General features: G+C 36.4%; 2 long non-coding RNA genes across 2 annotated transcripts; both read left to right on the top strand.

The window, feature by feature from the left end:
- Positions 1–230: 230 nt before the first annotated feature.
- Positions 231–20,108, top strand: LOC131402300 (uncharacterized). Its single transcript, XR_009218507.1, has 4 exons — positions 231–347; positions 9,556–9,619; positions 18,616–18,711; positions 19,950–20,108. It is a non-coding gene; the product is annotated as an uncharacterized LOC131402300 (long non-coding RNA).
- Positions 20,109–20,128: 20 nt separating this feature from the next.
- Positions 20,129–24,193, top strand: LOC131402301 (uncharacterized). Its single transcript, XR_009218508.1, has 3 exons — positions 20,129–20,147; positions 23,556–23,613; positions 24,177–24,193. It is a non-coding gene; the product is annotated as an uncharacterized LOC131402301 (long non-coding RNA).
- Positions 24,194–24,543: the final 350 nt, after the last annotated feature.

Here is a 24,543-nt window from a genome sequence, read left to right as displayed (position 1 = left end):
TTCTGTATCTGTACGGTATAATATTAAGTTCTCATTTTAAGCTTTATATTTGAAAAGCCAGGTATAGCAGAATATTAATAGTAATGTAATAATCACAAGAGTTTCAACATGGTAATAAAGTGCTAGTAGGCAAGTATGTATTTGGTTTTCAAACGGTATCTAATTGTTCTTATCAGTATCGAAAGATCCTGTTACTGCATGTGTCCTTATGTTTTATTTCGTTTCTTTTAGGTCTCTTTTATTCAAAACCTTGTATTTTGTGTAGAAAGAGTTTACCGTGTGCCTGATTTTGGTGTCTGGGAAAGAGGAAGCAAATATAATAATGTCAGCACAGAGCTACATTCGAGGTAATTTGTTTATTTCTAAGGGTTTTTTTTTTTTAAATTTAAATGTGTGGAATTTGAATATGAATAAAAATCAAAAGTATTAGATGGGAACTGTGGTTTCTATGTTAATTTCATCTCTTTTTTTTTTTCCTATGTGATGCAGATGAAATTCACTTAAAATTAAACCAGAAGAGTCTGCTCTCAGTGCCCATAAACAGATGCAGGAAAGGAGCAGGGTGTCTTTCCCAGCCTCCCGTGGTGTTAGTACATGCATATCAGCCTCCAGTCCACGGCTTGGCCTTGCTGCTCAGCCAAGTCATTTTCTTTTTCCTCTTTACAATGACACTCTTTGAAAGATCAAGGAAATTAAAATTGCCAAACACCTATGTATATACATTGCATGTAAAATTCCCTTCCATGTTATAGAGCTGATTTTTGTCCTAATCAGAGATACTTATACCCTTCATATAAAACTTAACATTCATTGGTTTCTCTGAGAGGTGTGGTCACCATCTTGAGCTGTGGTTTAGGGGGTTTGAATAAACAAGAATAGTTGATAACTTATGTTAGTAGTTTATGAGTTTCCTTTACTCCTTAGGGTGAGGGAAATAGTTTTAATGACTGATTGCACCTTTCAGATGTTGTAAATTTTTGCCCAGGAGGTCATCTTTTAACTAAAAAGTGTAGCTCAGTGAGTCCTATCCATTTCACACTAAAAGATTTAAGAATTTAAAGGTGATTAACTATAGGTCAGTTTAGATCATTGAAACTTGAAGTAGAGAAACAGTTTAAGAAACACTGGTTAAGAGGAATCCACAGCTGTATACTTTTTTGGGTAGAAGAACTAATCACACAGAAAACTAAGCCAATATAAGATATAAACTAAGATGTAGAAACTGGCTCCAGATCTCTAGCTGTGTATCATCTCCATGCCTCAGTTTCTTCATCTATAAAATGAAGATAATAATAGTTTCTACTTTATAAAGTTGTTATAATGATTGAGTTAATATATATGTAAAGCATTTGAATACCTGGCATAAGTGAGCACTAGAATACAAGTGTACTCACACATTTAAGAATATTTTAATAACAAAGATTGAAACAAAAAGGACTTCAGTTAACTCTGGTTAACTAAAATACAAACATTTTTCTGTAAGTTTTATGATTCATATGAGGCATTTTTATAGTGCACAGCAGAATAGTAACAATCAGTGAAGAAGTCAGTGAAGTGGAGAAATAATTTGTGGGAAAGTTCAGTTCAGACATTAAACAAATTCTGGCAAATATTAAAAATAGGAAGATAATGTTATATTTCAGCCATAATCCAAATGAAGTTCTCAACATTTTCCAGATTATCAAATTACAAGAAAGAAAGTGGATTTGATTAGAAAAGGTGATTTTTAAAAATTTACCTTTCTAGCATTTATGATTTATCAGACCTTTTATCTGCGTTTTAATAACCGTTTGATACATGCCAATGTTATCCCACTGACATTATTTTCAGTATAAAATATTTGGAGTAGGGTTTTTTCTGTTTATAAAAAGTGTAGTAAACTCAGAAAGAACCTTGGGTGAAAGATACCATCCTCGAAAGTGAAGGTGTTGGAAGGTTTCTAGTGAAAAAACAGGCTCCAACTTGTTTTCTTGTAACTAAGGTGCTAATCTTTAATTGAACCATTAAGGATTGTATTTCAAGGCTTGGAAGATCATTATATGATGTTCTTTGCTACCTTTTGCATGCAAAATTAATCTTAATTGTAGCAGGCCAATTATATTCAAATGGATGGGTAATGAAGTTTGCCATTAGGTTTGGATGATGGGTTTTATACATTTAACATTGATCTTTTAATTTTCTATGGTATACTACTTTACAATTCTCCATAAGAATTTTAAACATTTTTTTCAAATGTGTCTGACCTCAGATCTCCACAAGCCTTCTTGGATGTGTCACCTCTGGTGCCAAAAGGGTCTATTTTGACACTGCAGGCGGACTTGGCGCTGATGGACGCATTGATAGCGGTAGTGGTGGGAGACCAGTATCTTTCTGTGCTCAGGCCTGGGTAGTGGAATGTGGAGCTGCTGCTTAGCCTGTTGCTGCTGTAAGACATCCCAGAACTGTCTGTGCCTGGTTGGATCTGATCTTTACTGCTTAGTGCAATACCCTGTTATATCCTTAAGCTGTCCTCCTCATTTCAGACAGCCTGAAGTAGTATACAGTAACTCTTGCTGTAAGTACCCATACCACCCTTTTTGCCTTCTGGCTTTCTTTGCCTCTAGCTGTGTACTATACGGTCCTCCTTAGCAGGAGTCAGAGAAGAGACAGAGCACAATCTGACTGTTGCCTTGGTGCTCACTAGGGCCTTGGCCAAAGCGACTGGCTTGGTGAATGTTCCTTTCTTCCCTTATCACACTGGGCACATCCCTTCTAAGCTGCAACTTGATCAAAGAAGGTTACCACCCCTAGGCCCCCAAAAGGCACACATAGTATTCTGAGGTCAGAGGCTCCCTTTTCAGCATCCATTCTCAGTGGTCCTTTAATAATTGCAATCTGTGGCACTGTACAGTTACAGAATATATTTTATTTAGGTCGGGCAGGGAACATTATTGCCTTTTCTACGGGAAGAAACTAAAGTTTAGAAGGTTTAGCGATCTCCCCCCGACCCTGCCTTTAAATGATACAACCCAGTAGGTAGTAGAACCAGAACTGGATTCCAGGTGATTGGCCTCCAAGTCCAAAGTTGTTTCTGCTCTTTCACGTTGTATTTTCAAGTCTTAAAAAGTTTTTCTAAAGTTTGAAAGAACAGTAGGGTATATGCTCTTGGTGAAACTGTTATAAGTTTCAAGTATATCTTTGTTTAGTAATCAGTACAGCTTGATTCAGCTTAATGCTTTGATCAGACCCTTCCTGATCTGCCCTTTTCAGCCCCAGGTTTGCTGGTATCCCTTTTAGTCCAAGTTTTTGAATTATTTAGTATTTCTTAGATAAACCCTAGAATTTTTTTCTGAAAGGTGATCTCTTTACATTTATTTGAACCCCATTCTAGCAGCTGCCTCACCCTTTTCAGGGCTTTAGGAAAAGGATCCATTGCTCTAGGCTCACTATGATTTTCTTGAAATGTTTCCTAAGCAAGTGTTCCCTGCTTTCCTGGTTTTTCTGTTGACTTGACTTTCCTCAAGTGACATGCTCCTTTCAGTTTCTCCCAGGGTGTCTGGAACTGTGTCAGCTAATTCTCCTCTTTTCTCTTGTTCAGTCTCTAAGTCTTTAACAAATGCCTATGTATTTTAAAATCCTATATTATTTGATTTAATTACATTTTCCTCCATATATCTTTTTGGTACCTATTTATTGTAGCACTAATTCTTAACCCCCAGAATTACGTATCCAAGTAGTCTTCTCAGCTGCTCCAAGTTGAATTAAAGTATTTTAATCTTTATATTGCCCCTTCCTCATTTATGTGAGGATATTCCTACACCTTGGGACTACCTTTAAACCAAAATTCTTTGTTTTGGAGAAGAGATGAGTCATCTATAAGATGTGAATTGAATCTTCACCAAGACTAACTTTGAATTTTTTGGCTGTTGGAAAGAAAAAGGAAAATTGTACTTAATAACTTAGTAATGTGGATATCTGCCCAAATAGAAAGAAAAGTTTTTGAAACATTAACTCCTAAATAGAACTTTCTATTTAATAGCATAATTTCCTTTTTTACTTTGTTAAATCTTATATTTGCGGTACAAATAAGACTGTAGAAGCAAAGAGAATTTAGAAATTTAGATCTGATTTTTCAGTTTTTTTTTTTTTCATGGTTTTATGTTCTATTCGCTTGGCTTTTCTAATAAAGAAAGCCATCACTAAAATATCAGATAAGTAACCATCATATCACCACTTTACTCAGTTTAAGATGCTTTTAGTGACCATTTTATTCCACACAGTGCTTGTTATTTAAAGTAACTACTTGATCTTCTTAAATCATTTTTGATGTTCCAGTCATTGAACTATGATAGAAGCAACTATCCCTCCGTTCTGCTTCATTTTATATATTTTTGCTGTACTGAACAATTCATCAGCACTCATTAAAACTATAGTCCTGTCAAGTCCTTGCTGTTTCAGGGGATATGATTGGGTGGCTCAGGGAGCTAAAGCATAGTGTTAATGAGCAGGAGGATGTGAATTTAGTTCTCATGCTTGTCAATGAATTTTTTGGATTCTGTGGTGGGTTATCAATCACTGAGTCCAAACCCATCATCTTTTCTAGAAAAGCTTTGAAATATGCAACAAATCACTTTTATTACAAACTATCTCCCAAGTGAACATCACTTCATTTTAGCCCTGTTAAATGAATGTTGAGGTAACACTTTTCAAGAATCAGATTGGTGAATGTTCTACTGGTAGTATTCACCTAATATTAATATGTTCAGTAACTAATTATAGAATAATTTAATTTTCTGAGAATGTCTTGTGCTAGTAAAATATTTTTAACTCTTACAACAGTATGTATTATATTTGCCAGTAAAATGTAAGATCACATTAGGAGTATGTTTGAGTTTCTAAATAGCTTGCTGTAGCCAGAGATTTAAATAACTAGTGGATAATAAAGTAACATATTTGTGAATTTCAGTTAAGTCCAATTATTTAACCAATTGCATTGGGAAAGAAAGTTAAAAGAGAAAGAGTTCCACATTTACTCTAGTCCAGGTACAGTATTTGTTTGTTTTTGTAATGCTTTATTTAGAAGACAATTTCCAAATTCATCCTTTAGCTGTCTTGTTAAAGACAAAACCTTGAGTTAGCTACATTGTGCATCTCCTCCAGTGCAGTATTTCTTTTGGATATTTGCCTTTTGAATAATTTATTTATTCTCGCTTCTCAAAATACTACAAACAGTCTTCATAACACATGTACCTCACACTGTAAGTGGAGGTTTTCTGGTATTACTCAGTTAAATGCATGTAAATGTTTGTGCGTTGGGGGCTATAAGGGAACTCCTAGGACATCAGGAACACATTCTTAAGCAAGAACACCAGTTGACGATGGATGTTTTGGCATGAACTGTCAGAATAGATGACCCTTAGGGGCTCTCCTAACCCTTAGGTTCCAGGAGTCTAGAATTCTTATGCAGGTACTATTTGGTTTCCATTTGGAGCATGCAAGGCTGAGTATGATGGGCCTACTTATTCTGGGTACGTGATAGAATTAGGAACCTGACTTAGGTTCTTTTCTAGTTACCTATTGTTGCCAATAAACTACCCCAAATTAGAGGCATAAAACAACAACAATATTTTATTAGTATTAACTCTCATAGTTCTGAGGGTTGCTGAGCTAAGCTAGGTGGTTCCTGCTCAGGGTCTTTTATGCATTTTCCATCAGTTGTGGGTGGGGTTGGAGTCAGCTTGATGGCTTCCTCACTCAGGTATCGGAATGTTGACTGGAACCTTGGCAGGAGCTGTCTGCCACAAGACTTATATGAAGTTTTTTCATATAGACTTCCTCACAACATGGTGGCTGGGCTCCAAGGTCCAGCGTCACAAAAGAGAGGGCCAGGTGGGGGCTGTATTGCCTTTTATGACCTAGCTTTAGAGGTCATGCAGTATAACTTCCACCACATTCTATTTGTTAGAGTCAGTAAGACCAGGCCATATTCTAGTGAGGGGAATAAGAGTCCACCTCTTGATGGGAAGACTGTCAAAGAATTTGCAGACATGTTTTAAACTGGCACATATTTTTCGCTTGGACTTTATTCCTTCAGGTTCTAGGCCTTGTCATTTCTCTGTTTTCTTTTTCCTACCTTCCTGTGGGTTCTTCAGCATTTTTTAGAATTGCGTATTGATTTATCTGTAATGATTTTGAAGGTATCTTTTTGTATAGCTTTTTAGCGATTGCTCTAGGTATTACATTATATATATAAACTGAGCGTACCGCGGTCATTATTTCACCCACTGGAGGCAAATGTAGAAGTCTTACCTCCATTTATGTCTTGTTACCCTCCCCCATTTATATTATAGTTATCATAAATATTTTTCCCACATGCATTTAGAACCCACAGTGTTACAACTGTTGCTGTAATTGTCAAACATAATTTATAAAACTCAAGAGGAGAAGAAAAGCCTACCATGTGTACCCATATTTTTGCTTACTATATTTTTTCTTCCTTTTTGATTGTTCCAAGGTTGATTGGTTGGTTGGTTGCTTGCAATCATTTTGTTTTGAGAACTTACTTTAGTCATACTTTTAGGGTAGATCTACTGGTGACAGATTTCTTATTTTTCTTTCATCTGGGAGTGTCTTGTGTAAATAAATAAACAAATAGGATATATTTACTGGTATAAGATTCTGGGTTGACAGTTCTTCTGTTTCAATGCTTGAAAACACTTGCACCACATCCTTTTAGCCTTCGTGGTTTTTGGTAAGCAATTCATTGTCATTCCATTGTTTTTCCCCTATAGGTAAAATGTTGTCCGTGGCTACTTTAAAGATTTTTTCTTTGTCTTTAGTTTTCAAAAGTTTTGATGTGCCTAGCATGGATATATTTATTTTATTCTGATTGAGTTTCACTCGGCTGCTTGAATCTGTAGCTTTTTGTTTCTTGCAAATTGGGAAGTTGTCTGCCATTATTTCAAGTACTTTTTTTTTTAGCTCTGCCCTTTTTCTTCTCTCCTTGAGGGAGTCCAATGACATGAATGTTAGATCTTTTGTTATAGCCCCAAAGGTCCCTGAAGCTCTCTTTGTTTTTTTTTTTCTAGTCAATTTTTTTCTCTTTTGTTCTGATTGGATAATTTCTATTGTTTTATCTTCCAATTTGGTTATTGTTTCCTCTTTCTCCCCCATTCTGCCATTGATCCTGTCCACTGAGCTTTTAATTTTTATTATTGTAATTTTTCACTTGTAAAAACTTTGTTTACACTTTTCTGTTTCTTAGCTGAGGCTTTCTATCTTTTCACTTGTTTCAATCATATTTATAATTGCTCATTGAAGAATTTTTATTATGGTTGTTTTAAAATCTTTGTTAGATAATTTTAACATTGCTTTCGTCTCAGTGTTAGCATCTATTGATTGTCCTTTTTCATTCAGTTTGGCTGGGTCTGGTTCTAGACGTGATCAGTGATTTTTGATTGAAATGTGGACATTTTGAGTATTATGTTGTAACACCCTGAATCTTATTTTAACTTTCTATTTTAGCTATATTTTTTTGGCACCACTCTGCCAGGGGAAGGGGGCAGGGTCATCACCTCGTTACTACTGGGTAGGAATGTAAGTCTAGGTTTTTCTTTGATATCCAAGATGGAGACTCTTCATTGTTGCTGGGTCTAGTTGGGATGCCTAGTTCCCCAGTAGGCCTCCACTGATACCTCCTTGGCTAGGAAGGATAGGAGTGCCTCATTACTCATTCCCAGTTGGCCTCTACTTATGGAACAGGGAGAGGATATGGCCTCTTTGCAGCTGGGCATTAGTGAAAGTACTGACTCTCCATTGGACCTCCTCTGATGCCATCCCAGCAGGAAGGGTAGGTTCACCTCATTACTGGCAAGCAGGTGTGGAAGTCTAGGCTTTCCGTGTGTTCTCCACTGACGCTGAAGTGTGAGGGGGGAGACTTCTTAACACTCATTGGTAATGAAAGTCTTGGCTTCCTTCTTGGACTTCTCTGACACCACATGGCAGCTGAGAGGGTTGCAGGCTGGGTGCAGTTCCTTATTATAGACTCAATGTAGAAGTCTAGGTTCCCCACTAGCCTTTACAGGAGTGAGTGGGGGTAGGGCCACAGTTTTCTTTTCTTGAGTGGTTCTTCTCTAAATTTTAAACTGTCTAAATTTTGAGTGGTTGTTGTCTATTGTGTTTTGCTAGGCTATCCTTTTCCTGGTCCTTTGGCTAGAGAGAGCAGGCTTTTGTTGGGGCTTTTTTTAATGCACCTACAGGCATTTCCTGGTTTTTGGCTTCTTTAGCTCTAAGTCTGGTATATTGGAGGCAAAAAGGAAACTCAGGGAACTTACCAAGTGTTGTTCCTAGAATCCTAAGGCTCCTAGCCAGTCTGCATTTCCATCTTTCTGAGGCTTTTTATTTTTGTTATGTGATGTCCAGGGTTTTTCGTTGTACTTAGTGAGAGAAATAGGGAAACTTATGTCTACTCCACTTCCCCATCCATGTATTTTAAAAGGTTTCCCACCTATTTACTATCCTGTATTAAAAGTAATGTATACTTGAGAACATTTCATGTAAACAACCCATTGAAAATGTAGATAATGATGATTCGAATAGCTTAGAACAGTGGTTCTCAAATTTAAAGTGCATTTAACCCCCTGGGGGGCTTTTTAACACTGATTGTTGGGCCCCACTCCTGGAGAGGAGTGAGAATTGGCATTTCTAACAAGTTCCCAGATAATGCTACTGCTCTGGGGACCACACTTTGATAATCACTCCTTTAGAGAAATGCTGAAATGATGACAGATCATTAATTTTAAATGATATTAATAGCATATGCATTTGCTTTTAATAAAAACAGAAAAAATGCAATAAGTAAAATAAACTGGATATTAGATCTAAAATATTTAAATGTTATTTATAAGATGACAGTCATATTTTTAATGAAATTTGGGTCTTCCCATTTTCCAGCACTATTGTATGTGGCATTTGAGAGGGCAAAGGAGTACGTATTTTATTATAAACAGAACAATATAGCAAAAAATGAGAGGTATGATGATCAGTTGTTTTGTGAGCATAAAGTAATGCCTATTTTATTGGACTCTAAGCAAAGAGTATTTGAATGGGTATATTAAACCCCACTCTGTGGTAAGTGTATGATGTGCAAGAACTTTTTTTAAGGCTCAGAGTTGATATCAGAAAAGCTCTTTTACATTGATCTGAGCTAATGATGCGCAACCTTGTTATTACTGTGCACATATCATTATAATATACCTTCCTCTAAAGTTCATCTTTTTTTTTCTTGAGTTAGTGAATATAAATGATACTGGAATTAAAACTACTGCCATCAATAGTATGACCATTTGCCTAGATCAAGGTGAACTTAGAAATATTTTTCCCAGAAGATCACTAACTATAAAAAAGAGAAATTAAAATAGTGAAATGTCAGACTGCGATCTCTTAGACATTATTCTTCCTACAGAAGTTGTTCTAAGTTTTAATAAAGAAACTTACTTGTGAATATTCATCAGATAATGGTTCTTATTTTGTAGCCAGATATATTAGAGTTATAAAGTATTTCCTTTTCTCTTTTAGCTCTGTTGGCTTAGCAAAAGCAGCTCTAGAAGCAATTAATGGATTCAACCTCTTTGGCAACCAGGTAAAAAAAACAGCAATAGTAACAGTAAACTGTGATTGTTTTTTTTTGAATTATGTTTTTAATTAATTTGGCCATTCATTAACCAAGTTGTTCCTTATGATCAGAGAATGTCTGAAATTTATGTGGCAGACCATGGTTGAACAGACTTTCCTTTGAATATGATTTGCCGGTTAAATTTTAGTTTTCTAACTAAAAAACATTGCTTAATTAGAAAGAAAAAAATCTCATAAAGAATTCTCATTGTCTTTGTTCGCTAGCTTTTTCCTCAGGTCTCTTGTTGAGCTTTCACAGTTTTAGATATTCCTAGCCTTATATATCATATATTTTCCATATTAGTTCTCATGTTGGTTTCAACTTAATGTAAATCATATGTAGAGGGGAATTTGTGTAATATGTGCAGCCAAAGAATTGGAAATTTTAATCCTAGTTTAACCCTCAACTGGCTGTAATTATATGTCTAAATCTCATTTTCTTCGGGATAAAAGAGAAATCCTAAGGGTTGCCTTAAATTTTCTTAAAACAAGATCTTTAACAAGTTTCTGCACCCAATCAAGTGACCGTGGATTGAGTTGTCAATGAAAGGGAATAAAATGTAGGAATACAGGTTATTACTCTGGATCAAGAAGTAGGCTAATTGTCTTTAGCAATTTTTGTAAAGATTCTTAAGATGGGAGGGCAAAGGCAGTTTCCAGCTGATATTATAATTAACCCTAAGCTATTAAAATGCTTGGTGGTCTAGTGGTTAAGATTCAGCACTCTCGTTGCTGTGGCCTGAGTTCGTTTCCTGGTCAGGGAACCTCACCACCCATCTGTTGGTTGTTATACTGTGGCAGCCATGTGTTGCTGTGATGCTGAAAGCTATGCCACTGGTATGTCAAATACCAGCAGGGTCACCCGTGGTGGACAGGTTTCAGGGAAGCTTCCAGACCAAGGCAGACTAGGAAGAAGGACATGACCACACATTTCTGAAAAAATTGGCCGTGAAAACCCTATGAATAGCATTGGAGCATTATCTGATACACCACCAGAAGGTGAGAGGATGGAGCAAAAAGACCAGGCGGGGTTCTGCTCTTCGGTACACAGGGTCACTAGGGGTCGGAACGGACTTGATGGCACTAAAAACAACAACCAATTAAAATGCCGAGTCAGTAAAAATACATTTTAGAAAGTTATGCAGATATGCAAAAGGTAACATGGTTTTTGTTATGGCAATTGTAATACTATGTACCCGAAGTCTTGAATTTAAGAAAGTTTTAAGTTGGAGTGTTATAGTACAACTGCCTCTCTTTCACTCCCTACATCCACAAACTCACTTCTGTTCTCACTCTAACTTCCTCTTGGAGGATGGACTCTGCTTACATCCAGGACATGAAGAATGAAGAATGAACATAGACATGAACGGATTGGGAAGAGGGGAGCAGCACCTTATTTTGGGTGCCCAAGACTAAATCGCCCACTTCCCACACTCTTCCTCCTCTCTCAAGACCTCTGGCTGGAGAAATGGAGAGATCAGAGCTCATGGGGGTTTGAGGGGTGTGAGCCTATCGAAATCATGATTATTAATATTATGCCTCTCCTGGAGATTCTTGGTGCCTCTGGCACTGATCTCTTGGCTTATGTCAACATTTCTTTCTCACTGGAAGAGTCAACATACTCATGGAAGTCCCACATGTATCCTTCAGTACTTCTCATTTCCTTTTCACCCTTGCCTCACTCTCAGTACATTCATTTAAATTAGTGTGTACGTGTGTATGTATGAATTTGTGTGTGTATATGTGTGTGTGTATGTCTGTGTTTGTGTTTGTGTATGTATATAGGTATATTAGATAGATAGGTAGGTGGGAAGGAAGGAAGGAGTATGGCATAAAGGTATAAAGGCATAAACATGGCATAAAGGTATGGCATTGTAGCATTATTTACGATGGCCAAGATATGGAAACAACCTAAGTGTCCATCGATGGATGAATGGATAAAAAAAATGTGGTAAATATATATACAATCATGCGTCGCATTGCGATGTTTTGGTCAACAATGGACTGCATATATGATGGTGGTCCCATAAGATTAGTACCATGTAGCATAGGTGTGTAGTAGGCTATACAATCTAGGTTTGTGTAAGTACACTCTGTGATAGTCACACAATGATGAACAGCATACAGTGTGCCTAACAGCACATTTCTCAGAACATATCCCCATCATCAAGTGATGCATGACTATACAATGGAACATTATTTAGCTATGAAAAAGAATGAAATCTTGACATTTGTGACAACATAGATGAACCTTGAGGGCGTTATGCTAAGTGAACTAAGTCAGACAGAGAAAGACAAATAGCATATGATCTCACTTATATGTGGAATCTAAAACAACAAAACACCAAGCACATATATACAGAGAACAGATTGGTGGATGCCAGAGGTCGGGGGTGGAGGGTGGGTGAAATAGGAGAAGGGGGTCAAAAGGCACAAACTTCCAGTTATAACATAAGTCATGGGGATGTAATGTGTATCATGGTGACTATAGTTAATAATACTGTATTGCATATTCGAAAATTGCTAAGAGTAGATCTTAAAAGTTCTCTTCACAAGAGAGAAAATTTTTGTAACTATGTACGGTGATGGATGTTAACTAGACTTATTGTGGTGATCATATTGCAGTATATACAAATATTGAGTCATTATGTTGTACACCTGAATCTAATATAATGTTATACGTCAATTATACCTCAATTAAAAAAAAAGAATGGCATTGTATTTGGAGTCAGGAGACTCACTGTACGCTCTGTACTCCCACCAGTGAGTTCTGTGACATTGGCTAGTTGTTTGCCTGTCTCGGCTTCCTCATCTAAAAAAATAGGGATAATGATACTAGGACCTAACTCAGAAGGTTTTCATGCAAATAAAAAGCTTAGTATAGTGCTTGGCAAAGATCAAACCCTCAATAAATATTATCTCTTGTTATTGTTAATGAAGTACTGGTAATGTTAAAGAACGGAAATGAAGAGATTGGACTGAAAAGCCTCTAGAGAGTATCTCAAGGAGACTTAGAGGAGTCATGGACTAAATCAATAGTGTTACAGCAGCAGTCTGGAAAGATACAGGTCTTGCTCTTCTGCCTTCCATGGCATACCAAGTAGTGTGCTGAATGGAGTTTTGTGTCTATTTTGTGTCTACATTATAAGGTATTGGTCAGCTCTTTTTTGCAATCGTGCCATCTCCTTTGATGTCCCTGAGTCTTAGTGTATGTTGCTTATGTGTCTGGTATATATACTACATATATGCCTCCACCTACATAGAAGCCCACACGTATACATGCTACCTTTCCTAACTACCCATCTTTCAGGGCTCTGTCTTCAGCCTACTTTTCCCAGGAAGCTTTCATAGATCTCTTAGCCATAACTCTAAAAGCACTGAATTGCTCTACTATACTTTCTGATTCTGAGTTATAAATATACTGCTAGAATTGTTCCTCAGCCATAATGTCTCAGTCTTGGCTGCACAGTGGAATTATTTGCAATACTGATTGCTGGGCTCTACCCCTGGAGATTCTGATTTAATTGGTCTAGGGGGAGACCTTGGCCTTGAGATGTTTCCAACTGCCCAGGAATTGTAATGTTCAGCCAAGGATGAGAACGACTGCTCTAAGCAGAGTTAATATTGACCTTGGTTAGCTCATGTCCATTCCCAGCGGAGCTGTGTGCCAAATGTTTGCCGAGTTGACTATTCGTTGAGTATTTTGGATGGAAATATAGACAAATAATGTCTTATTCCTTTAGCCACATAGATGTCACATGTTGCAAGTGGAGCTCTCCATGTTCCTTTTTTTTGGATAATATCAAACAGTATCCTAGTTTTACCAATTCCCTTTCATTTTTGTTTCTGATGTGGAGAATTACAGAAACCTGACTTTGTTAATGTTAAAATTCCCACCTCTACAGCAAAGTTAAAAATATACCTGCTAAATAGTAGCACATTTAAGAGTGCATATGATCTTTTCAGTGTTTAATCATTTTATCATATTGCTCCATGTACTTCAATGGGCTGTGGTCTAATTAGAAGTCAGTGGCTGGTAAAGAACTGATGTAACAAAGAAATGTAACAAAGAAATGTTTTTATTCAAATGAAAACCTATAGAAACCTCCTCAAGATTTGAGGGATTTCAGATCAGATGAATATTCTCAGCTATTTCCAAAAACTGTTGATGTAGTGTTTTAGAAGACCTGATCATGTGTCTTTAACTAAATTAATTTAGAGCTTTGAAAAAGTACACCTATTGATCGCAACTCAGACAATCTTAGATCTTTGGAGCTGGAAGGGCCCTTCTCTCAAAATGAGTGGTCACAGAGTTGAGGTGGCTTTTCACTGGTCATGCAACAAAGAGGCAGAACAGGAATTAAACCAAAGCCACTTGGGAATGAATCTGGAATATCAACTATTAGTACAGGAAATCTTAAATCTTGAATGCTTTCTACCTTTAGAGGTGAGAACTGTGCATTTGCTTTTGAAAACTTTTAAGCCATTTTCTTCTTTTTTAAAAAATTTAATTTTTTTATTGAGGTGTAATCGACATATTAGTTTCAGGTGTACAACATAGTGATTCAGTATTTGTATATATTATGAAATGATCACCATAATAAGTCTAGTTAACATCCAAACCCACACGTAGTTACAAATTTATTTTTCTTGTGGTGAGAACTTTTAAGATCGACTCTCCTAGCAACTTTCAAATATGCGGTACAGTATTGTTAACTGTAGTCACCATGCTGTATATCACGTCCCCATGACTTATTTATTTTATAACTGGAAGTTTTTACCTTTTGACCACATTATTTTCTTCTTAATTGTTGAACTTCTGAATGAGACATCCACTTGGCAAACAGCGTGAAAGGCTTGCCTTTTGCCCTTTTTGTGCTTCAGTGTATGAGATAAGACAAATGTTAATTTTTATTTTTATGGAAAATTGTTGGGTGGAATAAGCTTTTAGCTTTGATAATGGTTATTATGTGTTCTTACACTTCCTTTCTTCTTTTTTTTAAAATGTCAGACTTGTCTTATTATTCAAGGAAAAAACCTTATCATTTAAATCTTCCCTTTGAAAGCAAGTTATTTTTCTTTGGCAGAAAATATCTAAGAAGAAAATGTGATAAAATGGCCTAATGTCTTTAGTGATAAGTTTATAATAAAGGCTAATTTGGAGCATTTAGAAACATACTCATCAATATGAGAATCACATATTTCATCATACTTTCAAATATGTTCTCTATAAATATAGTGACATATAATATTTAAGTGATATTTGACAATATTTAAATAATAATTTTTAAATAAATTATAATTCACACTCAGCAAATGTCATAGACATGCTAAGCAACAGTTTTGTGGTTCCTGGGTCTGAGTCTCAGCTCTCCCCTTTCTGAAACCCTAAGAATTACTACTCAGGTTCACCTCGCTCTGTAGTTGGAAAGTTCTTTTAACGCATGTGAGTAGAATCTTCTGTAGAAAAGAGAAGCATGGCTTGTGAGAGGGGCTGCTGGAAGCTACTGTTGGGCCAGTAAGTAAAAGTTGACTATTTACATGCCCATTGCCACCACAGCCATGATGCAGAGGGGTAATTCCCATCAGTAAATATCCTTTCTGTAAGAATCCTGCTCTCCAGGCTCTGCCACGGAGCTCAAGAACAGCTTAATGCTGAACTAGGGAAGAAAGTCTCCTGATGGTAGTTCTGTGGTATGATTTTGCGTTCAGAAGAACAGAAATCATGTGTAGTAGATACACTGAGTGGGTTCATCTTGTTTTATGCTTTGATGCTATGTGGCAGCAAGCCTATTAGCTCAGGTTCAGAGAAGTGATTGATGGGGTAAAGAAAGGCCCAGACAATCCTTCAAATCATTTCCCTTTGAATTGAGACTAAAGAGATCAGCAGTGTCTTATGGTCATAGATGTCACCCTTGGCTTTAGGTACCATCTCAAAAGTGTTTGTTGCAGTCATGGAGTCTGGGGTAGATGGTTCAGTGCAGCTCTTCCCCACCATTGGAACTCAAGTCCCCATGACAGTGGTTAGGTTGAATCATCTTCTAGTGTATTTACTAGAAAGTAGTCATGGAAACTCAGTTTGGGAATACAGTTTGAGCTATCAGTCTTAAAATATGTTCTGTAGATGGAGTCAGGATATGATGGTAGAGTTGTGATAATTTCAGGAAATGGAAGATGAAAATAAAATATACAGTGTTAATCAGATACTTTGGAGTGACATATACATATAAAACATCCTTTCATATTCCTGGTTTTGATTGGAGAAATCACAATACTGACAAATGAGCTGAGGCCAGAATCTAAAAGGTAATGACTAGAGAAATTGCTCATGTTATGCAGAGCATTCAAAGCAATGCAGACATATCAAACTTCCTTTGAAATTTGCAGGCATAAAATTAATGTGTCTGATGATTTAAAGTTGGTGATAATTGATTCCATAAGTAGGGTCTCCTTGATGACTTTCTTAAAAATTTGCTTCTGAACAGGAATAGGTGCCCATGGTCTTAGGTGAATTTTATGGTGAATTTTATCTTCCTGTGAATCTTGGCCCTATGCCTAAGCATGGTATATTTTTTAAGAGGACAGCCACACAATATAGTTAACTAGCATTTGCTCTCACTGTTAAAATCCAGTAATATTATGAAATTATTTTTCCCTTTGTGCATATTTCTTAGAGGCTGGCAGAGGAAGAAACCTGAACAAATACTTTGATGAATTTAGATAAATAAACCATTTATTCGTGGCCAGAAAATAGAAATTGGCTTGTTTATATTAATCAGATAATGGCAAGAATTGCCAAATTTGCTATTTCACTTCATTATTTATAAATTACACTAGTTAGATTTTATCTTTTAAAAATTCAGTTCAAGGCAGACTGATTTGGCATGAAATTAACTTTATTAATTATGAGCCTAAGGATAAATTATAAGTCCTGTTATTTTGTGTATTCACAGGCTCCCAACATCTCATACCTATTCATTTCTCTGCTGTTTGTTCTAACTACCCTGCCTGCTCCCCTTCCCACAAAAATTCAGATCCTAGCTTTGGTCCTTGCCTTCTCCATGAAGTATCCCAGGTTCCCTATTTTGTTTTTTTTATGTTACCTTTAGAGATTTATTATCATTATTATTCTCTCATCTAAGCCACTCACTTGGTACATAGGCCCATATCTTGGTACATCGTCATGTATTGCCTTCCATGTGCAGTCTTTTTGTTTTGTTTAATATTCATCTGGTTAGGACTGAATATCACCTGGGTCAGCTCCTTGAGAGCAGAGGTCAAGTTCTGTCTTGTTTTCCTCAAAGCAGAGAACACATCACTCTGACAGTGGCAGATACCGCATGAAGCTTTGTTGAATTCAATTTTGTCAGTGGATATGAAAACTAGGGAATTTCAAATAATAGAAAGGACAGTTTAGCGTTAATCTGGTTGTAGAATGACAGCCTCACTCATTTCTTCTTCATTTATTAATTTACTCGTCGGAGTTAAAACAGATTTAAGAAATGATATTATGAATGAGAAATCATTCTATTTTTTTTTTTTTGGTGAGGAAGATCAGCCCTGTGCTAACATCTGCCAATCCTCCTCTTTTTTTGCTGAGGAAGACTGGCCCTGGGTTAACATCTGTGCCCGTCTTCCTCCACTTTATATGGGACGCCGCCACAACATGGCTTGCCAAGCGGTGTGTTGGTGCGCGCCCAGGATCCGAACCGACGAACCCCATGCTGCCGCAGCGGAGCGTGCGCGCTTAACCACTTGCACCACCAGGCCGGCCTGAGAAATCATTCTATTTTATGAGCTAATACTCATGTATGTACATGGGTTAACAGGAAAAATGTACATATAGTGAGTCTGATATTTGGAGGTAGGGCCTAGTACCACTAGACATTGAGTTTCAGTCTAGGTGATTGATTTGAGGTATTTTAGTTTCAGAGTGAATGCGTCTTTGAAGTTGGTGAGAATTAGAATGATAGTTCTCTTCTTCCCTTCCCCATGTGTTTTTCTGAGTATTCTCTTATAATGGAAGCTGTATTTGTATTCCAGTTTCATTCTCTGTGTTTTCAAAATGTTTAGCTCCCCAGTAAAAGAACAAAGCTATGTTTACTTATGGCTATGCTCGTAAATATGGAAAGCACTAATGGCTAAATATTAAATTTTTTTTAACTTGGTTAGCAGACCAATTGACATTTTTTGTTACACCTGTCTTTTTGTTCAAGTTTTTTGGCTCTTACTTGAAAGATATTTTTTATTGTGGGAAATTGTATAACTTAGTGGTTAAGGTGTGGGCTTCTGTGTTAGAGACTTGATTTTGAACCCGTGCTCTGTTAAACTAAGATTTAGCATCTTTTTCAGTAAAATGGGGATAATAATCCTCTATATATGGGGATTAAATGAGATAACCCATGTGAAGCATAAAGCACAGTGCCTGACACACAGTGAATATTAGCTTTTATTTGCATTTTTATTATTTGAGATTCTCCTGTCTCTATATTTTAATCAAGTAGTTTTTATATCTATAATTCTAGATTGTATCTAAATTTGCTTGGTTTGATCATATAATCAACATTCTTTATTAGGACTGTACAATTCAGATTTTGTGAACTCAAATTGGTTCTTCTTTTATTCCTTGTCAAAAATGTGAGTAAACTATTTGTATTTTTATTAACATAAATATCCTTAATTGATTAGGTATCTTATAATCAATACATTTTGATTTATAAGAAGACTGAGGATAAATAGGGAAATGTAAAAATAACATTTTTTATGATTATAAAATGAATGTTTATTGCAAGAAATTTGGGAAATGCTGAAAGTATAAAAAAAGAAAATTAAAATCTTCTGTAATGCCACTCTCAATGCAACCAATGTTAGTGTTTTTGTGAAATTTCTTACAGTCAAAATGCCCAATGTTCTACAAGTCGTTTTTTCTTAATTTAGGAAATGTTTTTCTCTTTCTCGTTCCAGGGCTGTTCTTGGTCGGTTATATTTGTGGATCTCGATGCTCACAATCGCAATAGGCAAACTTTGTGCTCACTCTTACCCAGAGAATCAAGATCTCATGTGAGATATTTTTATAATAAATTAATATGAGCTATCGTTTATGATTGTTATGTAATTTTGTTTACTTTTCTAAGAATGTGTTCCAGAATGTTAGAGGTTGCCAGCAGAGAAGAGAAGAGAGAATAGATGTTGCCTCTCACTTGCCTGGTCTGTGGAGGTCTTGTTCAGGAAGTGAGCAGAGCTGTGGACACAGCTGCTTTGTCTTTCGAGTCTTTTGTAGAACAGGAGAAAAGTAGACCTTTTATTTTTTCAGGAGGGAGTAGCAACATTATACCAAAATGAATTTTTTTGTCACAGAATATTAGAAAAATATTTTTCATAATTTATATTCCTTTTGAATAAAATTATTTTTCATGCGTCTTTTCTCTCATTCGAGTCACAATTTTTTTTGTCTGATAAACTTTTATATGCCTATAGTATGCAATTGCGGATTTTTATAGGGGTTATTTATGGCTCTATTCTTAGAAAACACTCAAAATGGAATAATTTAATTATTTAAAAATAACTGTTTTATAGAAGTAATGCAGGATTATGATAAAAGAAAAACAAAACCCACAAATAAGCAAATAATAATAATATAATATCCACTCGTTATTCCACCACTCAGTTATAATCTTAGGGTGACAACATTTGTGTTTATATGTTTTTATATATTTTTATATACATATATACTTTTCATTTTATAATACTGGGAGAATATTGTTCATAATATTTGATAATCTGGTTCTATGAATGGACATGTTTCCAGATCAATAAATGTTTCTACAATATAAACTTTAATGGCTGCTAATTTACTTATCTAATTGTTGGACATTTAGATTGTTTTGTGTTTTTCACTGATACCAAAAAATTGTTATGAGAAACTAAGTTTTAATGATTAGTTATTGGTGTTAAATTTTTACACACTGCCTTAATTAATATCTTAAAGTTTGAGTCCAGTGTTGAACCTTGAAAATACTCTTTATTGGTGAATAAAGTTTTATCTCCTCTGTAAGCTTCACTAAACCATACCATATAAGCGTCTGTGTGTCCCTTGCAGCACAGCAATCTCACTGTCAGTTAAAGACTTTTATTGACTTATTTATTGACTTATTTCTTATTTGTTTACCTTTTATTATCTATTCCTTATTTATTGACTTATTTTTATCGGCTTTTCATCTCCATGATTCTCCTCGGGCTGTGTTGATCATATCACTGCAGGCACTTAACAGTCCCTTCTTTTTTTTTATTGCTGCCAGAACACAGATGCTGCCCTGCTCCCCTGCATCACTTATCCTGCATTTGCCCTGGATGATGAAGTTCTGTATAGCCAGACACTTGATAAAGTGGTTAGAAAATTAAAAGGAAAATATGGATTTAAACGTTTCTTGAGAGATGGATATAGAACAACACTGGAAGATCCCAACAGACGCTGCTACAAACCAGCTGAAATGAAGGTATCAAAAACTATTCCATATCAGGGCATAACAGAGTGGTCAAAAGCACCGATTGAGGAGTCAGACTTCTTGGGTTTGACTTCTGGGTCTGCTACTTACTAGCTGTCTGGCCTTGGGCATGTTAATTAACCTCTCTGTGTTAATATTCTTCATTGGTAATATAATAGTACCTACTATTATTGGTCCTATTATTGAGGTTCTTGTGAGGATTAAATGAGTTAGTATATATAAAAATGCTTAGATTGGTGCTTCGCACATCGTAAGCACTTGATAAGTGTTAGCTCTTACCACCAGTGAAGCCCATTTGCTCATATGGAGCCATATTGATTCATCGGGTGAATAATTCTTCTTTCACACTTTCAGAACTCTGCCTGCCTGTTTCATACCATTTGTCTCATGTAATAGAAAATATCTATTTGTGATCCAATTTTCAATCTGTTAAGCAAATGCTCTTTTTTTTTGTTTCACTTAGACACTTCCCTTTGAAATATAGTCCTCTAAATAATTAGTTTTAAAATATTTTCTATTTCAAATATACATATGTACCACTATATCTAGATTTATACTAGGTGTTTTTAAGCTGTCCAGAAAACTATAACACCCCCCAAAAAGGTAAGCGTGCCTCCACATTGCTGAATACAATTAGTGGGGTAGATTGAAAATTACTTTTGTAAGAATTGTCATAATTTTGATTCATTCACTGAAGATAGGGAAAATCCCATGAATCTGTATATAAAAAATGTCCAGGCAGCATGGTACCTTGTAATTTGTTTGACAATTAAATACTCTTTTAAAATTTAGTATACATTTAGTTTTGCAGAACAGCGAGACACACTATTTATCATTTTATTTAATTTCACAACTGACTATCATTTGGGAGCATTAGGAGCCATTGTATTGTGTACATCTTTGAAACCTTACAGCAGTCTGTTAGATTAAGCCAAAAGATCCGTTTATCTCTTAAACACCTTGAGATGTTTCTTTTCTATTTAATACCTTTCCTGTGCTGATTTACAGCACTTACATTTGAACTGGACCCCCTGTAACTACCACCCTGCATACTTTCAAGTTTGGATCAGTCCAGCAGGCTCTCTCTATTTCCCACCTATTGCTGAGCACCACTGAGAAAGGCCACAGCAGTGTGGATAGATGCCACCCCGGATTTAGGACATCCATCTTGCTTCAGTTCTCATCATTGCTTTCACTGCTTGTTAGTTCTGCTATGTGACCCTGCCAGGGACTCCTCTTATAAGCTTTTCAAAATTTTTTCCATTTGTACTCAAGTTCCCAGACTTGACTTCTCACTTTCTACTTGTTAGCCTTACATTTCTGTTTGGCCTCCTCCACTGCATCTATCCTTCATCCATACTTACCTCCATCTCTCTTGTCTCCCAGAAGTTGCTGTCTGTTCTTCATTCTAAGGCTAACCCTCCATATGTACACCTCATCCTGTTCTCTTTTAGTTCCTAGGATTCTTGGTGTATCATTTGTCTTCTTCCCTGATAGATAGGTGTCTGTTTTTATCTCTTTCTTTTTGTCTCCTCATCTTCCCTACTTCTTCCTTCCCGCTGTTTTGCTTCCCCAACTCAAATCAGCTTCTTTTTCTTCACATAAACACAATGAAGTTCATAATTAAAAAAACAAACAGAAAACTCTCCCTCACCACTCACCCCTGTCTGCCTCCCATCGCCTCTCTCTTTGTGGCTACACTTCTGAAAAGCATGGTCCATTCTAGGTGTAGTACCTCGTTTGCCTCTACTCACTCCTTCACCTTATAACCCTGCTCCTCTTCCCAGTACTTCCGGGAGCTGTGCTGGCTTCAGTCAGTTTAGGTCACTGGGTCATAGTGGATGCTTTTCTGGCCTTATTTCACTTATTTCCTTGGCATTTGGGTGTCTTAACTGAGTTCTCTTACTTGGAACGTTTTCTGTGACCCCATTCTCTTCCTGACTCTGCTTACTTCTCTCACTGTCTTTGTTAGTTTCCTCTGCAGGTTCCTCTTCTTCCACCTCTTAAATATTACTCTTCTCCTGGGTTCCATCCTTACTCTTCTGCTATTCATGCAATCATAGCTATCACTGTTAACTTTAGTGTCTCTATCCCTAACTCATACTTCTCCCCAGGAGTGCCCTACCATGTATCCACCTGCCTTCTGGACGTCCTCCCTTGGATGCCCTGCAGTCTGCTTATGTGCGTCTCCCCCTCTTCTGCCCAGGTCGCAAACCTGAGAGTCATCCTAGGCACTTCATTCTCACTCACCCCTTGTTGTCACTCACCAAGGCTGACAGATTTAACCTTCCTCTCTATTAACTCCTTGGTTTAGGCTAGTGGTTCATAACAAAGAACAGTTTTGCTCTCCCGGGGGCCTTTGACAATATCTGCAGACATTTTTTCATTGTCACCACTTGGTGGGTGCTACTGGCATCTGGAGGTAGAGGCCAGGGATTCTACCAACATCCTGCAATGCACAGGATAGCCCCTACAACCAAGAATTATTTTGCCCAAAATGTCAATAAATGCTGAAGTGGAAAAACCTTGGTTTAGGCTATCATCTTTTCTCTTTGGATTATTCCCAGCAGCCTTCCAATTGGTCTCATTTCTTGCCCTAAAACTCTCTTCAACACTGCCTGCTGTCCATCTAGCAAGTAAATCTAATGAATAAATCTGATCCTGCTCAGTATTCAACAGTGGTTCTGTGTCGCTTCCAGATCAAAGTCTTAGTCTCTTAGCGTGACCCGCCAGGCTCTTCTTGGTCTGGCTGGCCTGGCCCCCGTGTTGGGCTTCAGCTTTCCCTCTTTCTTCCCTGCTTCTTCCAGAAATACTGAATTGCTGGTAGTTTCTTTAAGAAACTTTGTGCTTCCATGCATCTGTAGTTTACACTTTTGTTTCTCTGTGTGGAGTTCCCTTAGCTCATCTCCCTGGAGAAATCCATCAAGCATTAGCTGAAGCATCTCTTTTCCTATACACCCTTCCCTGACCCCCTAGGCAGACTTGGGTCTTTCATTCCCTGTGTTTCTGGTATATCACGTATATAGATTTCATCGGGTGCTACAGTTGTTCGTTTACATGCCTGCCTGTCCCCTAGGCTGTGAGCTCTTGAGGGCAGCTTCTCTGTCTTTTTGTCTTCACAGCCCTCTGTCTAGTTGGTGCCAGGCATTGCTGAGTACTTCACAAACGCTTATTGAATGAATGACTACTGTGTGTGATGGATTAAATGAATGAGTGTTTGAATAATAAGAGTTCTGAGAAAAATTTTTAAAAAAGAACAATGAAACTACTTATAAATCAGTCCAATTTTGTTATTACTATAAATGAATCTTTTATGTACATCCTAACTATAATTATTCTAATTAATATAATTTTCTAGTTAATTTAGTGAAATTTTTAATATTTTATTTTCTGTTTTAGCTATTTGATGGCATTGAATGTGAATTTCCCATATTTTTCCTTTACATGATGATTGATGGTAAGTGAGCTTTCCTCCTGAAATTTAAGCTATAGGATATAAGTGGTTTAAAGAAGAGAAAAATGAAATATGACTCCTTTCAGCTAGGAAAATAGACCGCACCCAGTGATGTTAACTGCTCTGCATTTTTGTATGCTACTCTTCTGCTTTCTGAGTGAATATTAAATCATTTTCTGTAAAAGAATTTAAAGAATTAAAGAAATACTCTATTTAAAAAATGATGCAAACATATTTTCATATTTGCAAAGAAGTTTTTTTATGAATAGAAAGCACGAATACCATAATTCGTAACATTGTGAATATCTATAATATTTACACATATAAATAGAGATATTTCAATTAAAATTCTGTTTTCGATTCTAAATGCTAACATGACCTTCTAAAATCAATTTCCTGAAAAAAATATCACACACGTTTGCATTACCTTTTTCAATTTTATTTTTATCATTTATGTAGAAAATTACCAAAATAATTATAACTGGGCTAATAGATTTTCCTAAGGTAAAATTTCTGTGGTGCTTATTGAGCTCAGATACTGCTGGATTTTATATTTTACATTTTAGGAGTTTTTAGAGGCAAAATCCCAGCCAAGTAAAGGAATATCAGGACCTTCTGACTCCAGTACTTCGTCAGACCACAGACGGTATAGTTGGCTTGTTTTTCAAGAAATTCTTCCTACTGATATTTCCTTCACATTCTTTTGAAATACCTAAATGATTGCTTTTTAAACAGAACAGTTTATTTAAATTGAAAAAAATGAATGAGATCTTGAATGAATTAGAAAGAATAATTTATTAATTTGCTATAATAAATTTGTTTTTATAAAAGGAGTTCATTAGGCAATACAAGGATGGAGACGAATTTAGGTCGTCATGGCTGTAGTAATTGGAAAATAGTTCATTGGCTAGGCCCAGGTTCTTCATCTGTTAT

This window comes from Diceros bicornis (genome assembly GCF_020826845.1).
Source record: "Diceros bicornis minor isolate mBicDic1 chromosome 6 unlocalized genomic scaffold, mDicBic1.mat.cur SUPER_6_unloc_1, whole genome shotgun sequence".
Classification (NCBI taxonomy): domain Eukaryota; kingdom Metazoa; phylum Chordata; class Mammalia; order Perissodactyla; family Rhinocerotidae; genus Diceros; species Diceros bicornis.
Note: the sequence above shows the minus strand (reverse complement) of the source record. Positions and strands in the feature narration are given on the sequence as shown.